This window comes from Cynocephalus volans, chromosome 7 (genome assembly GCF_027409185.1).
Source record: "Cynocephalus volans isolate mCynVol1 chromosome 7, mCynVol1.pri, whole genome shotgun sequence".
Taxonomy (NCBI): domain Eukaryota; kingdom Metazoa; phylum Chordata; class Mammalia; order Dermoptera; family Cynocephalidae; genus Cynocephalus; species Cynocephalus volans.
Window position 1 is genome coordinate 58,704,557 of NC_084466.1, and position 15,566 is coordinate 58,720,122.

Genomic DNA, 15,566 nt, shown 5'->3' on the forward strand with positions numbered 1-15,566 from the left:
AAAAAAAATAAAAATAAAAAAATAAATAAAAAAATAAATAAAAATAAAAATAAAAATAAAAAGAGATTAATATGGAGAAAAAAAAATAAATAAAAATAAAGAATAGGGGATTTGATATTAAAAAAAAATAAATAAATAAAGTAAAATGATCTCACATTAGCTTTTTACCGTTTAATGGTATGATCTTTTACATTATTTTATAAAATCATAATATTACAGAATTTAAAGGGACCTTAATGTTCGCTTTATTTTAAAGATGAGGATAAGTTACTTGCCAAGGGCTACACACCTAGTTAGTAGTAGAGTTTTCTTGACTTGGAGGCCAAAGTCCAGTTATTTTTAGGTAAATAAATCAAGAAGACATTGAACCATGAATTATCAATGCATTTCAATTCTCTCCTTTTTAACCATGAAACTTTTATATAATGTGCCATAGGTTTTGGTGCCAACTTTTTATTAATTAATAATGCAAGGTCTACTCTAAATATGCAGAAAGTTACTGCTTACTGTTTGTTTGTTTCTTTCTTTATTCAATAAACATTTATTTAGTAGCTAAAAAAAAAAAAAAAAAAAGGAATACCAAATAACAATCTTACTTAAGGAAACTCAATGAGATGCAAGAGAATACAGATAGACAATGCAATGAAATCAGAAAAACAATTCATTATCTGAAGGAGAAATTTAACAAAGAAATAGATGTAAAAAAGAACCAAGCAGAAATCTTGGGACTGAAGAATTCATTGAATGAAATAAAAAGTACAACCAAGAGCTTAAGCAACAGGCTAGATCAAGCAGAAGAAAGAATTTCTGAACTTGAAACAGGTCTTTTGAAATAAGCCAATCAGACAAATAAAAACAGAAAAATAATTTTAAAAAATGAAGAAAAGCTATGAGAACTATGGGACAACTTTAAGTGTATAAATATCTGTATAATGATTGTTCCAGAAGGGAAAAGTCATTGAAAACCTATTTAATGAAATAATATCTGAAACCCCACCAAGTATTGGGAGATGTTGGGAAAATAGAATAATTTAACCAGGCCCCCTCACCTTAGGTCCGGTTGGGGATGGTGCAGTGCATTCTTTGTAAGCAAGTTGTGTGTGTGGGTGAAGTTAGTACACATGGGCAGCACTGCCACCTGGCTGGCGTTGACTGCCCTGGGCATCCACTGTGTGTAGCCATGCTCTTGAACCTAAGGCTCCAAGGACCTTTTTGCCAGTTACCTAGCTCATAGACCTGTGTGTGAGGGGTCTGGGGACCCAGCCTGGCATGTGAAATGTTTGTGACTCAATCTGGACAATGGGCTTGAGGGGTCTGTGAGCTCCAGATCCAGCCTTAGCTCAACAGGAGAGATATGAACTTCCAGATCCAAGAGACTCAAAGATTCACCAAACAGATTTACCCAAAAAGTCCTCCCCTAGACACATTGTAGTAAAACTGTCAAAAGTCCAAAACAAAGAGAATTCTAAAAACAGCAACAACAACAAAAAAAGCATCAATCATCTATACAGAAATTTTTTATCAGATTAACAGCAGATTTCTTAACAGAAATCTCAGACAAACCAGAAAGTGGGATGATATATTCAAAGTGCTGAAAGAATAAAACTGTCAGCCAAGAATATTCTACCCACCAAAGCTATCCTTCAGAAATGAAGGAGAAATCGTGTCTTTTCCAGACAAAAACTGTGGGAATTCATCATCACTAGACTGGCTGTACAAGAAATCCTTCAGGGAGTTCTACATCTGGAAGCCAAAAAATGATAACTACCATCATAACACACAAATGATTAAAACGAATGGGTAGAGCAGATATGCAGACAAGAAAGAGAAAGAAATTATATCTTATCACTACAAAAGAAAAAAAATACACCAAATGGCAAAGAAACAATAAAAGAGAAAGAAAGGAACAAACAATACGTAAAATAACCCCATTCAATTGACAAAATGTTAGGAGTAAGGCAATACTTTTCAATAACAACCTTGAATGTAAATGACTTATATTCCCTGATTAAAAGATACAGACTGGATGAATAGAATAAAAACAAGATCCAAATATATGCTGCCTACAAGAAACTCACTTTAACTATAAAGACAGACATAAAATAACTGAAGGAATGGGGAAAGATACTCCATGCAAATGGAAGCCCAAAATGAGAAAGAATAGCTATACTTACATTGAATAAAATAGACTTTAAACCAAAAACTATAAAAAAGACAAAGAAGGACATTATATAATGATAAAGAGATTAATTCAGCAGGAGGACATAATAATTGTAAATATATATGCACTCAACATAAGAGCACCCACATACATACAGCAAATATTATTGGATCTAAAGGGAGAGATAGACACCAATACAACCATAGTTGAAGATTTTACACCCCTCTTTCAGCATTGAACATAGCATCCAGAGAAAAAATCAACAAAGAAACATTGGATTTAAACTGCACAACAGACCAAATGGACTTGACAGACAGACATTTCCAGAACATTTTATCCAACAACTGCAGAATACACATTCTTCTAATCAGTACATGGAATATTCTTCAGGACAGGCCACATGTTAAGCCACAAATCAAGTCTTAACAAATTTTAAAACTTGAAATCATATCAAGTATTTTTTTCAAAAAAAACTACAGAATAAAACTAGAAATCAATAACAGGTAAAACTTTGGAAACTGTACAAATACATGGAAATTATACAACATGCTCCTGAACAACCAGTGGGTCAAAAAAGAAATTGAGCAAGAAATCAAAAAATTCCTTGAAACAAATGAAAATAGAAGTACAACATACCAAAACCTCTGGGATACTGCAAAAGCAGTACTAACAGGAAAGTATATTGCAATAAGTGCATACATCAAAAAAGTAGAAAGATTTCAAATAAACAACCTAACACTGCATCTCAAGGAAATAGAAAAGCAAGCACAATCCAATCCCAAAATTAGTAGGCAAAAAGAAATAATAAAGATCGGAGCAGAACTAAATGAAATAGAAATTTAATAAAATTATACAAGAGCAACAAAACAAAAGGCTGGTTTTTTGAAAAGATAAGTAAAATTGGTAAACCATTAGCTAGACTAAGAAAAAAGGAAAGGAGACCCAAATAACAAAAATCAGAGATGAAAAAGGAGACACTGCAATTGATATTACAGAAACAAATAATCATTAGAGACTATTATGAACAACTATATGCCCACAAATTGAAAAATCTAAAGGAAATGGATAAATTTCTGGACACATATAACCTACCAAGACTGAACCAAGAAGAAATAAAAAACCTGAACAAACCAGAAATGCGTAATAAGATTGAATCAGTTGTTAGCAGTCTCCCAACAAATAAAAGCCCAGGACTAGATGGCTTCACTGCTGAATTGTACCAAACTTTTAAAGAAGAATTAATACCAATTACTCTCAAACTATTTGCTAAAAATGAAAGCAGAGGGTATTCTCCCAAATTTATTCTATCAGGCCAGAATCACTCTGATACCAGAATCAGACAAGGGCAGAACATAAAAAGAAAACTATAGGCGAATATCTCTGATGAACACAGATGCAAAAATTCTCAACAAGAAGGTTCCAGTCCAGATAGCAGAACACACAGTCTGCAGTGTCACTCTCTCCTATAAATCAACCAATTTACAACTACAAAAACGTAACATCAGCCAAGCTGGGGCTTCTGGAGCTCAGGGGAAGAGGAGGAGAGACCTATGGAGTTCATGAAGGTGGGAGAAACCACGATGAGAGAAAGAAAGAACTGTGCTGAGAATATTAGGCTGTTTTAAGGCTCGAGGTGCTGAGCGCATGGAGCAGGAGCCAGCAGAAGCTGTAGCTGTGCCCTTCAGATGGGGTTACTTGGAGGCAGCAGGGGAGAAGAGGGCCTTGGTGGCCCCCAGGACAGTAAGACCACTAATAGGGTTCCTGTGGGCCCACACAGGAGCAAGGAGCCAGAACAGCTGAAAAGGGGGAGCAATTCAGAGGCCAGTGAGTCATCACAAGGGACCGGTATAGGGTCTGTCCCATGGGAGTGTTTGGAGCATGGGCAATAATGGAGATGGGCCCACTGGATAACACTGGGACACAGCAAGCACAGCCAACCTGACCCCTAATCAGCATAGAACCACTCAGAGGAGACTGGTCGGGAATGCAGAATTGCATGGGGTACAGTTTGATGAAAAAACTAAGGCCCAGATCAGAGTTTCTACACAACCCAAATGCCCCCAGTCTCTGAAGAGCCAGAAGTACCTCTAAGGTCAACCATTAAACCCTGAGCTGCACAAAAAGCCTTCCCTAGGGAAATAGCAACAAAGCAGAAATTTAACTCAACCACAGAGCTCAATTACTGGTTCCCACAGGAATTTCCCCCATTTTAGAAGTAAGCCAAGGACAAAATATTAGTTCTGGCCCAGGCACACCACCAGCACCTTGGAGCCCACTAGGGAACATGAGGCATGGATCTGGGGACCAGACCCCACTCCCACAACCAGGCACACCATGCCAGCACCTTGGGGCCCACCCAGGGATCCAAGGTATGGAGATGAGGACTGGGCCCCTCTCACAACCAGGCACACCACCCCAGCGCCTCAGGGCCCACTTGGTGACCTGAGGCATGGAGCTGGGGACCAGACACTCCCCACAACCAGGCACACTGTCAGCACAAAGGAACATGCCAAAAACATCACCTCCATGTGGGTGGACCACCACAGCCACCACTATAACCATTGCTGCCATGAAAGCAGTTAGATGCCACAACCAACATGCAGATGGTCCTCCAGCCACTGGAGTGCATTGACACAAGGATAGTCACCAGCAGAGATAAAGAAAAGAAGAGGCTATCACTCTCCCCAAAGCCCATTTCAGAGTGACAGAAGAAGCATCTGCTCTATGATAATATTGGGGAACCTGATCACAACTCTCAGCATTGGACAGATCGTCTAGGCAACAAATCAACAGAATAATCATTATTCTTTCAGAAGGAGAGAAGAAATCTAGGGTAATTGGAGGGGGGAGAGGGAGGCAGGAGGGGAAGGGAGAGGGGAATGGGGAGAGATTGGACAAGGGACATAAAGAATAATTACGATTTGTAACAATACATATGCTAGTAATATTGATTTGATCAACATATCTCAATGCTGAACCCCCAAAATTTGTATAATCAATTTGATTCAATACGATTTTTTTTTAAATCTCAATACTAGCAAATTGAATTCAACAGCACATCAAAAATACTATATACCATGATCAAGTGGAATTTATCCCAGAGACACAAGAATGGCTCAGCATATGTAAATCAATAGATGTAATACACTACATTAATAAAATGAAGGACAAAAACCATATAAACATCTCACTAGATGCAGAAAAGTACTTGATAAAATTCAACATCATTTCATGATAAAAACACCCAACAAATTAGACATAGAAGGAAAGTATCTCAACACCATAAAGACCATGTATGACAAACCCACAGCTAACACCATACTGAATGGGAGATTGTTGAAAGCTCTTCCTCTAAGAACAGGATCAAGACAAGGATGCCCATTCTAACCACTCTTACTTAACATAGTACTGAAAATTCTAGCCAGAGCAAAAGAAAAGAAAGAAAGGGCATCTAAATTGGAAAAGACAAAGTCAAATTGTCCCTGTTTGCAGATGACATGATCCTATATATATATATAAACCTAAAGACTCCACCAAATAGCTCTTAGAACTGATAAACAAATTCAGTAAAACTGCAGGATGCAAAATCAACATACAAAAATCAGTAGCATTTCTATAAACCAACAATGAACTAGCTGAAAAAGAAATCAAGATAGCAATCTAATTTACAATAGTTACCAAAACAATTAAGTACCTAGGAATAAATTTAGCCAGGGAGATGAAAGATTTCCACAATGAAAATTACAAAACACTGATGAAAGAAATTAAAAAGAACCAAGTAACCACAAAGACATTCCATGTTCATGGATTGGAAGAGTTAACACTGTGAAAATGACCATATTAACCAAAGTGATCTACAGATTTGATGCAATTCCTATCAAAGTATCAATGACATTCTTCACAGAAATGGAAAAAACAATGCTAACATTCATAGAGAACCACAAAAGACCCCAAATAGCCAAAGCAATACGGAGCAAAAAGAACAAAGCTGGAGATATTACACTGCCTGGCTTCAAAATATATTACAAAGCTATAGTAACCAAAATGGCATGGTACTGGCATAAAAGTAGACACATGGAACAATGGAACAGAATAGAGAACTTAGAAATAAATCCACGTACCTACAGCCAACTGATCTTTGACAAAGGCAGTAAGAACATACATTGGGGGAAAGTCTGCCTCTTCAATAAATGGTGCTGAAAAAACTGGAAATTCATATGCAGAAGAAAGAAACTAGACCCCTATCTCTCACCATATACCAAAATCAATTCAAAATGGATTAAAGACTTAAATGTAAAACCTGAAAGTATAAGACTAATAGAAGAAAATGTAGAGGAAACACTCTAAGACATTGCTCTGGGCAAAGATTTTATGAAGAAGACTTCTAAAGCACAGGCAACAAAAGCAAAAACAGATAAATGGGATTATATCAAAGTAAAAAGCTACTGCACAGTGAAAGAAACATCAACAGAGCAATGACACAATCAGTAGAATAGTGGAAAATATTTGCAAGCTATTCATCCAACAAGGTATTAATATCCAGAATACACAAGGAACTTAAACAAGTCAACAGCAAAAAAGCAAATAATCTGATTTAAAAATGAGCAAATGACCTGAATAGATATTTCTCAAAAGACATGCAAATAGTCAACAGATATATGGAAAAATGCTCAACACCAACAATCATCAGAGAAATGCAAATCAAAACCACAGTGAGATATCATCTCACCCCAATTAGAATGGCTATTATCAAAAATATAAAAAATAACAAATGCTAGCAAGGATATAGAGGAAGGGGAACTCTTAGAACTGTTGGTGGGAATGTAAATCAGTACAGCCATTATGGAAAACTGCATGGAGTTTCCTCAAAAAACTAAAAATGGAGCTACCATATGATTCAGCAATCCCACTGCTGGGTACTTATCCAAAAGAAAGGAAATTAGCATGCCCATGACTGCATCCCCATGTTTATCACAACACTATTCAGAATAGCCAAGATACAGAATCAAACTAGGTGTCCATCAACAAGTGAATGGATAAAGAAAACATGGTATATATACACAATGGAATACCACTCAGTCATAAAAAGAATGAAATCCTGTCATTTGCAGCAACATGGATGAGCCAGGAGGATATTAAGTGAAATAAGTCAGGCACAGAAAGATAAATACCTCATATTCTCACTAATATATGGAAGCTAAATGAATTAGCTGAACTTTTAGAAGGAGAGAGTAGAATTGTTGTTATGAGAGGCTTGGAAGTAGAGGGGGAAGGCGGGATACAGAGAAATAGGTTACTGGACATAAAATTACAGCTAGACAGGAAAAACAATTTCTAGTGGTGTACAGTAGTGCTAGGCATCTATAACTAACAATTATTTATTGTATGTTCTCAAATGGATAGAAGAGAGGAACTCAATGTTCTCATCAAAAAGAAATGATAAATTTTTGCAATGATTAATATGCTATCTACCCTGATTTGACCATCACACATTGTACAGGTATTGAAATGTAACTCTGTACTCCATAACTATGCACAATGGGGAAAAAAAGTCTCATCTCCAATATAAAAACCTTCTTCATAGTGGAAGAGGTTTGTGTCAAGTAAACCAGCTAGGGGCAGTGTGTTGGAGGGCAGGGGCACAACTCCTCATCTATTGGCTTTGCATGGGAAGTATCAGTACCAAGCAACCAAGTCACTGGTAGTCAGCATCGCAGGCCTTTGTGCTATGGGACACACAGGAGAATAAGTAAATAAACCTCCTGGGAAGTTTTCAAGACTTTCAGGAAATTAAAAATAACCTGTCACATTTGCATAATATTCCTAGACATCTGCCCCATACTCAGAAAGCAAGAAAGAAGCCTGGAGATCCCAGGAGGTTGAAGGCCTTGCAAACTTGCCTTCTGCCATGGTCCTATCTGCAGACATAGAAAGTGAGGGATGGTCCCTGTTGTGACTCTAAAATGGTTCCCCCAATTTTTTTATTACATAACACAGACATAAACACATATAAACTAAATGCATATACAACTGTATTAATATATCATACACATTTTTAAACCTATGCATGAAATAGATGTTTTATAAGAATGAGATAAAATAAATACATAACAGACAGACTAGCTATCTAATCAACCCTTTCTGGTGAAAACAATAATGTTATTTTTTTTTTTTCTTAAATATGTGTAAATGGAAGGATGAATCCACAAGAAAGTAATAAATTTTCAGAAGCCAGAAACTAACTGAAAGACTGAATTCAAGAAAGTTCAGTAGAGCATGGAGGCAGCTTCCTCCTGAGGACATTTGGTTAATCTGGTGAATTTAAGCTCCAGCTCTCACAGCCTGGGTGAACTGAAAGGTACAGGAGATAAGCACTAAGTCCTCTCCGAGTATAGAGAGCCTGATTTGAGATTCCTCTTATAAAGTTGAGACTCCAAAGGGCTACACTCTCCAGGTAAAAATAAAATAGAAGTAAACCCACCCTTGCCCTTGGGGACTGTTTTAAACCTTGATACATGGTAGAAAAGAAAAGTCCCTCAGAATCTGTAACCAGCAGTTTACCCTCACACAGCTTTTTAACCCAAGTTCACTGTACCTTAAGACAAGACTTTAGTTTAAAGTAGGCAGGCGGTATCCCAGATTACTGGCAAAAGCAAATGCAAGGATTCTCTGGAAGATCCCACCTTTGACACAGGCTTAAAGAACTCCAACTGATAAAAAGTTCTAAGAAATAGGATCTCCTGGTAAAAAATAAAATCACAAAACACAAGGGAACAAGGCACTCTGAGCAAGAGCCTACATGTATTAGCCAGGGCTCTCCAGTGAGACAGAATCAATAGGATATGTTATAATTATATGAGAGGGATTTGTTAGGGGAATTAGCTCACATGACTATGAAAAAAAGTCCCACAATAGGCCATCTATAAACTGGATGCCAGTAGTGTGGCTCAGTCCATGTCCAAAGGCCTCAAAACCAGGGAAGCTGATGGTGTCCTTGATTTAAATCTTGGAACCCAAAAGCTGAAGAGTCTCGAGCTCTGATGTCCAAGGACAGGAGAGAAGAGTGATCCCAGCTCCAGCAGATTGAGAGAGAGAGATTCACCTTTTTCCTCTGCCTTTTGTTCTCTCTGGACCCCCAGTGGATTGGATGGTTCCCACCCACACTGAGAGTGGGTCTTTCACACCCAGGCCACTCAGACATTCATACTAATCTCTGCTGGAAACACCCTCATGGACACACCTAAAAAGTTAGCTTTACCAGGTTTCTCAGCATTCCTTCATCTAACCAAGTTGACACTTAGAATTAACCTTCACACTACAGAAACAATTACTGACAGAATTAGTCTTGGAAAAACTTGAATAATCATTCACAGAATACAAAATAAAAATATATACTATGTTTACAGAAAAAGGAATGAAAATATGTGTAAGGGACAGGAAACGAAGTGACGAAACTAATTTGGGGGGGGATGCATGTAGAACTTTCAGAAATGAAAAATATTTGACATTAAAACTCAGTGGATAGCTTTAACAGAAGATTAGACATAGCTAATAACATCAATAATGATTAATAATGAAGAACCTTTAGGAATTATCTAAATTTCAGCCCAAGGAGACAAAAAGTTGGAAACTGTGTAAGAGACATTAACAGACAGAGAAGGTAGAGTGAAGTGGTCTGTCATATGTTCAGTTAGGCTTACAAAAGAAAAGAGAGTGAATGAGGGCACAGTAATCAGCACAAAACAGCTAAGAATTTTCCAGAGCTGATGAAAGATATCAGGCTCAGATTCAGGCCATCTAAAGAATCCCAAGCAGCAGGATTAAAAAAAAAAAAAGTTTTTAAATCATACCTACACGTATCATAGTAAAACTGCAGAACATCAAAGAACAAAGAGATAAAAGATCAGATGTGTTGACCAGAAAGAAACAACTATTAGACAGCTGACTTTTCAACAGCAGCCAGAAGACAACAGGATGCTATCACAATGCACTGAAAGGAAGCAATGAGCAACCTAGAATTGTATATTCAGCTAAAACATCTTTCAAGACAAAGGGGAAATTTTCAGACCGAAAAAGAGAAAGAAAGAATGTGCCACAATGGACTCTCACTAAAACCAATCCTCAAGAGTTGACAGATGCCTGTCTTGTGGTCCTAGCACAGCGAGGCAGGGCACCCTGGGCTCTGAGGCACCCAGAGCGAGCCCCAGGACAAGCTGGAACTTGGTGAAGAGAGGACACGAGGAAGAAAAGAAGCTGATCGTGGTTTCAGGGCCTTCAGGGGCCCAGCCTTTGGCACCAGGGTCACCCCAAGTCCTCGGTGTTCTCCTCCAGAGAAAGCATTGCGTTCAGTTCAAGAATGTTGCTTAAAAATTATATGTTGTCAGTGATTAAAACTATACTGTTTATGTAAAAACCATTTTTCCTAATTTTAACAACTTAGAAGTGAAAAGGAATGATGTGAGTTTTGTAGGAAACTGCCAGCTAGTTGGGCTGGTGTCCCTGCACATTGTGGTGTCGTTGCTGCTGCCTGTGGGCCTGCTCTTCTGCCTGCCTCAAGTCCAGAGTCCCAGGGACCTGACAGTCCTGTCCAGTAGAGGAAGGAAAGATTCCTGAAGAGTCTTGGAGAAAAGGTTTTGTGCCCTCAGGTGGGGCTTACCCTCTCATATTTATAATCTTAATTTATACAGTGACCACCTTAGAAGTGAATGCCTCTTGTATTACATACATGGTCCATACCTGAGTGTTGTAAATAAGTTCTTCTGTGTATAAATAAAACAAGCCTGTTTTTGATTTTCAAAAAATACAAAATAAAATAAAATTCTAAAGGATGTAATTCCATCAGGAAAAAAAATGATCTCAATTGAAATATCTTCACAGAAGAAAACATGAGGAAAGAAAATAGAAAATACACAGCTAATTCTAAACACACATTGATTATATAAAATACATAAAAACAAACTACCTGCCCTTGCTTCATGGTGGAGCAAAAAGAGACAGTCCGAGTCCTAGTATCTTATAACACTTCAGTTTTTAGTCACCTATTTGTATTGTTTTTTTCCAAAAAACAAAAAAACGGGTGAGGTGGGTTAAGCTATAATTTAAACACAATAAAATAAACATATCTTAAGTATTCAATGGAATGAATTTTGACAATTGCACACAACTGTGTAACCACCACTCAAACAAGATATAGAATATTTCCCTCACCTCAGAAAGTTCCCTCATGCCTCTTCTCCTACCCCAGGTACAACCACTGTTCTGATTTCTATAACCCCAGATTAGTTTTGCCTGCTTCTGGACTTCATAAAAAATGAAATTACCTATTTTTTGCATTTGGATACTTTTGCTCAACGTAATGTTTTTGATATTCATCTGTGTATCAGTAGCATATCCTTTTTATTGCTGAGTAGTATCACATTCTATGAATATAAAAACAACTTGCTTATCTTCTCTTCTGTTGGAGGACATTTAGGTTATTTACAGTTTGGGATTTTTATAAATAAGGCTACTATAAATACTCGTACAAGATTTTTGGAGACCCATTTTTATTTCTCTTGGGTAAATACATAGGAATGGAATTCCTTGGGTCATATGATAAGTGCAAATTTATAAATACATAACTTCAAAACAGTTTTCTAAAATGATTACACCATTACACTCTTACCAGCAAATGTATGAGAGTTCCAGATGCTCCAACACTTGATACTGTCAGCTTTTTTTTTTATCTTAGCCATTCTAGTGCATGGTTTTAAGTTGTATTTCTCTAATGATTACTGATGGGGAGAATATTTTCATGTGCTTATTAGCTATTTATACATCTTTTATGAAATACATATCCAAGTATTTTGTCATTTTTGTTGGGTTGTTTCTCTTTTTATTGTTTTATTTATTTATTTTATTTTTTGGGCAACTGGCTGATGCTCAGATCTGAACTCTTGGCCTTGGTTTTATCAGCATCACACTCTCCTGAGTAAGCTAACTGGTCAGTCCATTTATTGTTGATTGATGACAGTTCTTTGTATATTCTGAATGTGAATATTTTGACAGATATAGGCAGTCTAATGAGTAGATATTTTTAATTTTGATGAAGTCAATTTTCCCCAAAATTAATCTATAAATTCAACGCAATCCCAATCAAAATTTTTTTGGATTTTCTGAGACACTTAACAAACATAATCTAAAGTGTATGCAAAGAAATAAATGTTTACATGTAGTTAATTTAATCTTGAGGAAGGGGTGGGACATTTGACCTACCAGACTTAGGACACTCTTTAAATAACATAACATGGTTTTGATTCAAGAAACTCAGAGACAGATTCATATATATATATATATAGAGAGAGACCTATTATGCAATAAATGTGGCATCAAAAATCAATGGGAAACTGTTAGGAAACTGTCTTACTACATAAAGAAAAATAAATGGGATCCCTTCCTAATACTACATACAAAGATTAACTCTAGATAAATTAAAGACAGAAATATAAAAGGTAAAAGGATAAGGTTTCTAGAAGAAAACAGATTTTTTTTTATAATCTAGTGTTGCAAAGGACTTCTTAAACAAAACTTCAGAAGCATAAGCCATTATGCAAAAGAATTGATGAATTTGATTACTTCAAGCTTAAGGATTTCTCTTCAGCAAAACTCACCATGGAAAAAAATGTAATAAACAGCCAATAAAATAGAAGATATTTGCAATGTCTAAAGCTGACAAAAGACTAATATGTAGAACACCCAAGAAATATCTGCAAGTCAATGACCAAAAGGAAAAAAAAAAAACCCACAGCAAAGCATATGAACAATGTACAGAACACCCCAAAAAAGCAGCTAGTACATAATAAAATGTACCAAAACAATGGTAATCAGAAAACACAAATTAAAACAAAAATGCTTACCACTTTACACCTATTAGACTGATAAAATGGGAAAAGTAGATGAATCTGAGTGGTTAGGTCAGGGTGTGGGGACATAGGAACCCCCACCCACTGCTTATGAGGTTATAGACCACCAGTGAGAAAAATCAGTCCTACTTACTCAGACTAGGTACATACTTTCCCTTCAGCCCAGAAATTCTGCTCCTGAGAAGACATGCCCACACATGAGAAGACTCACTGTAGCACTGCTCAGGAAAGTAGGGATTGGGGGCAACCTGGAGTTCATCACTAGGAGAGCTGATACTTAAAAAGAGTTTGCTGTACTTAACAAACAGTTGATCATCAACAAAGACAAAAGTTGGATTTTTGAAAAGAACAATAATATTGACAAAGTGCAAGTAATATTGATCAAAAAAAAAAAAGCAAAGCACAAATTTGCATTCTTAGGAATACAAAAGAAGATATAACTACATGCAACAGCTATTTTAAAAAAAACAATATTATAAACAACTCTAAGCTAAATGAGATAAACAATTTCCTAGAAAAACTCCAAGAAATACAAAACTTGAATAACCTTAAAACCTTTTTTAAGAAACTTGAATCAGCAGATAAAAACCCTCACATAAAGAAAACACAGAGGGTTTTGCCAGCAAATTCTACCAAACGTTCCAGAAACAAATGATTTCCATCTTACAAAAATACACCCCAGAGAAGAGCAAAAGAGAAAATACTCTTTAATTCAATTTATGAGGTTGGCAGCATAACCTCAATTCTAAAACCTGGTGAGGACAGTTTGAGCAAAGAAAATTACATATTCAGTCTCATTCATAAACATATATGCAAAAATCCTAAATAAAATATTATCAGATCAAATACAGCAATCTATGAAAAACGATATGTCATGAACAAGCTGGATTTATACGAGGATTGAAAGTTTGGTTTAACATTAAAGAATCAATTTAACATACTTCGCAACATTAAAAGATAAAATAAGAAAAGTTATGGTCATTTCAATAAGTGCAGAAAATGCTTTTGATAGAATTTCAAATATTTTCAGAATAGAAGAAAAAGTTCCTTAGCCTGATAAAGGGCATTTACTGAAAAACCATAAATCCTTATCATCTTTAGTTAGGCAGAGCCTTCTTAGATATGACACTAAATGCACACATGACAAAAGAAAAAATAAAGTGAACTTCATTAAAATTAAAAATTTTTATGCTTTAGAGAACACTATCAAGAAAATGAAAAGACAACCCATATGAGAGAAAATATTTGTAAATAACATTTCTGACAAGGGACTTGTACCTAGAATGTATAAAGAACTCTTACAAGTCAATAATAAAAAGACAACCTAATCAAAAAACAAGCAAAGGATCTGAAAAACAGTTTTTCAAAGAAGATACACAAATGGCCAATAAACACATGTAAAGATGCTCAATATCATTAGGCATCATAGAAATGCAAACCCCAATGGGATAACCCTTCATACCCTCTAGGACAGCGATGATCAAAAAGACAAATGATAATAAGTGACAAGAATGTGGAGAAATTGGAATCCTCATACACTGCTTGTGGGAATGTGAAATGGTGCACTTTGGAAACACTCTGGCAGTTCCTCAAAAGTTTAAACAGAGTTAATGTATGACCCAGAATTTCACTCCTAGATATATATTCAAGAGAACTGAAAACATCTGTCCACACAAAAACTTGAACATGAATGTTCATAGAAGCATTATTCATACTATCCAAAAAAAGAAAACCCTAATGTCCATCAGCTGATAAACTGATAAACAAAATACAGCATATCCATACAATAGAATACTATTTGGCAATAAAAGGAATGAAGTACTGATATGTGCTACAACATGGATGAACCTTGAAAACATTGTGCTAAGTGAAAGAAGCCAGTCATAAAAGGCCACATATTCCATTTGTATGAAATGTCCAGAACAGACAGATCTATAGAGACAGAAAGTAGGTTAGTGGTTACCTAGGGTGGAGGGGCTGGAGGGGAGTGTTAGATTGGGAGTGAATGGCTGCTCATGGACACAGGGTTTCTTTTGAGGGTAGTAAAAATGCTCTAAAATTAAATTGTGGTGATGGTTGTATTGTTTTCTATCCATTTTTACTGTACTAAAAACCATTGAACCATACACTTTAAATGAGTGAATTGTATGGTATGTAAATTATATCTTGATAAAGCTGTTTTTTAGAAAAAAGACAAGGTATGTACATCTATTCAACATTGCACTGGAGACTTTAGAAAGTGTAGTAAAATAAGAATGAAGGGAAGGAGGAAGGAATAAGGGATAGATGGATGGAGGGAAGGAGTAACAATTAGAAAAAGAGAAGGAAAATTGACAATCAAACATTACATGATTTCTCAAAAGAACATAAGTTATTAGAATTGACAAATTTAAACAAAGCTGCTGAATACAAAATGAGTATTCAAAAATCAATTGAATTTTTGTATGCCATCAATAAGACCCAGAAAAATACATTTTTTGAAAAAAGATACTCATTACAATATC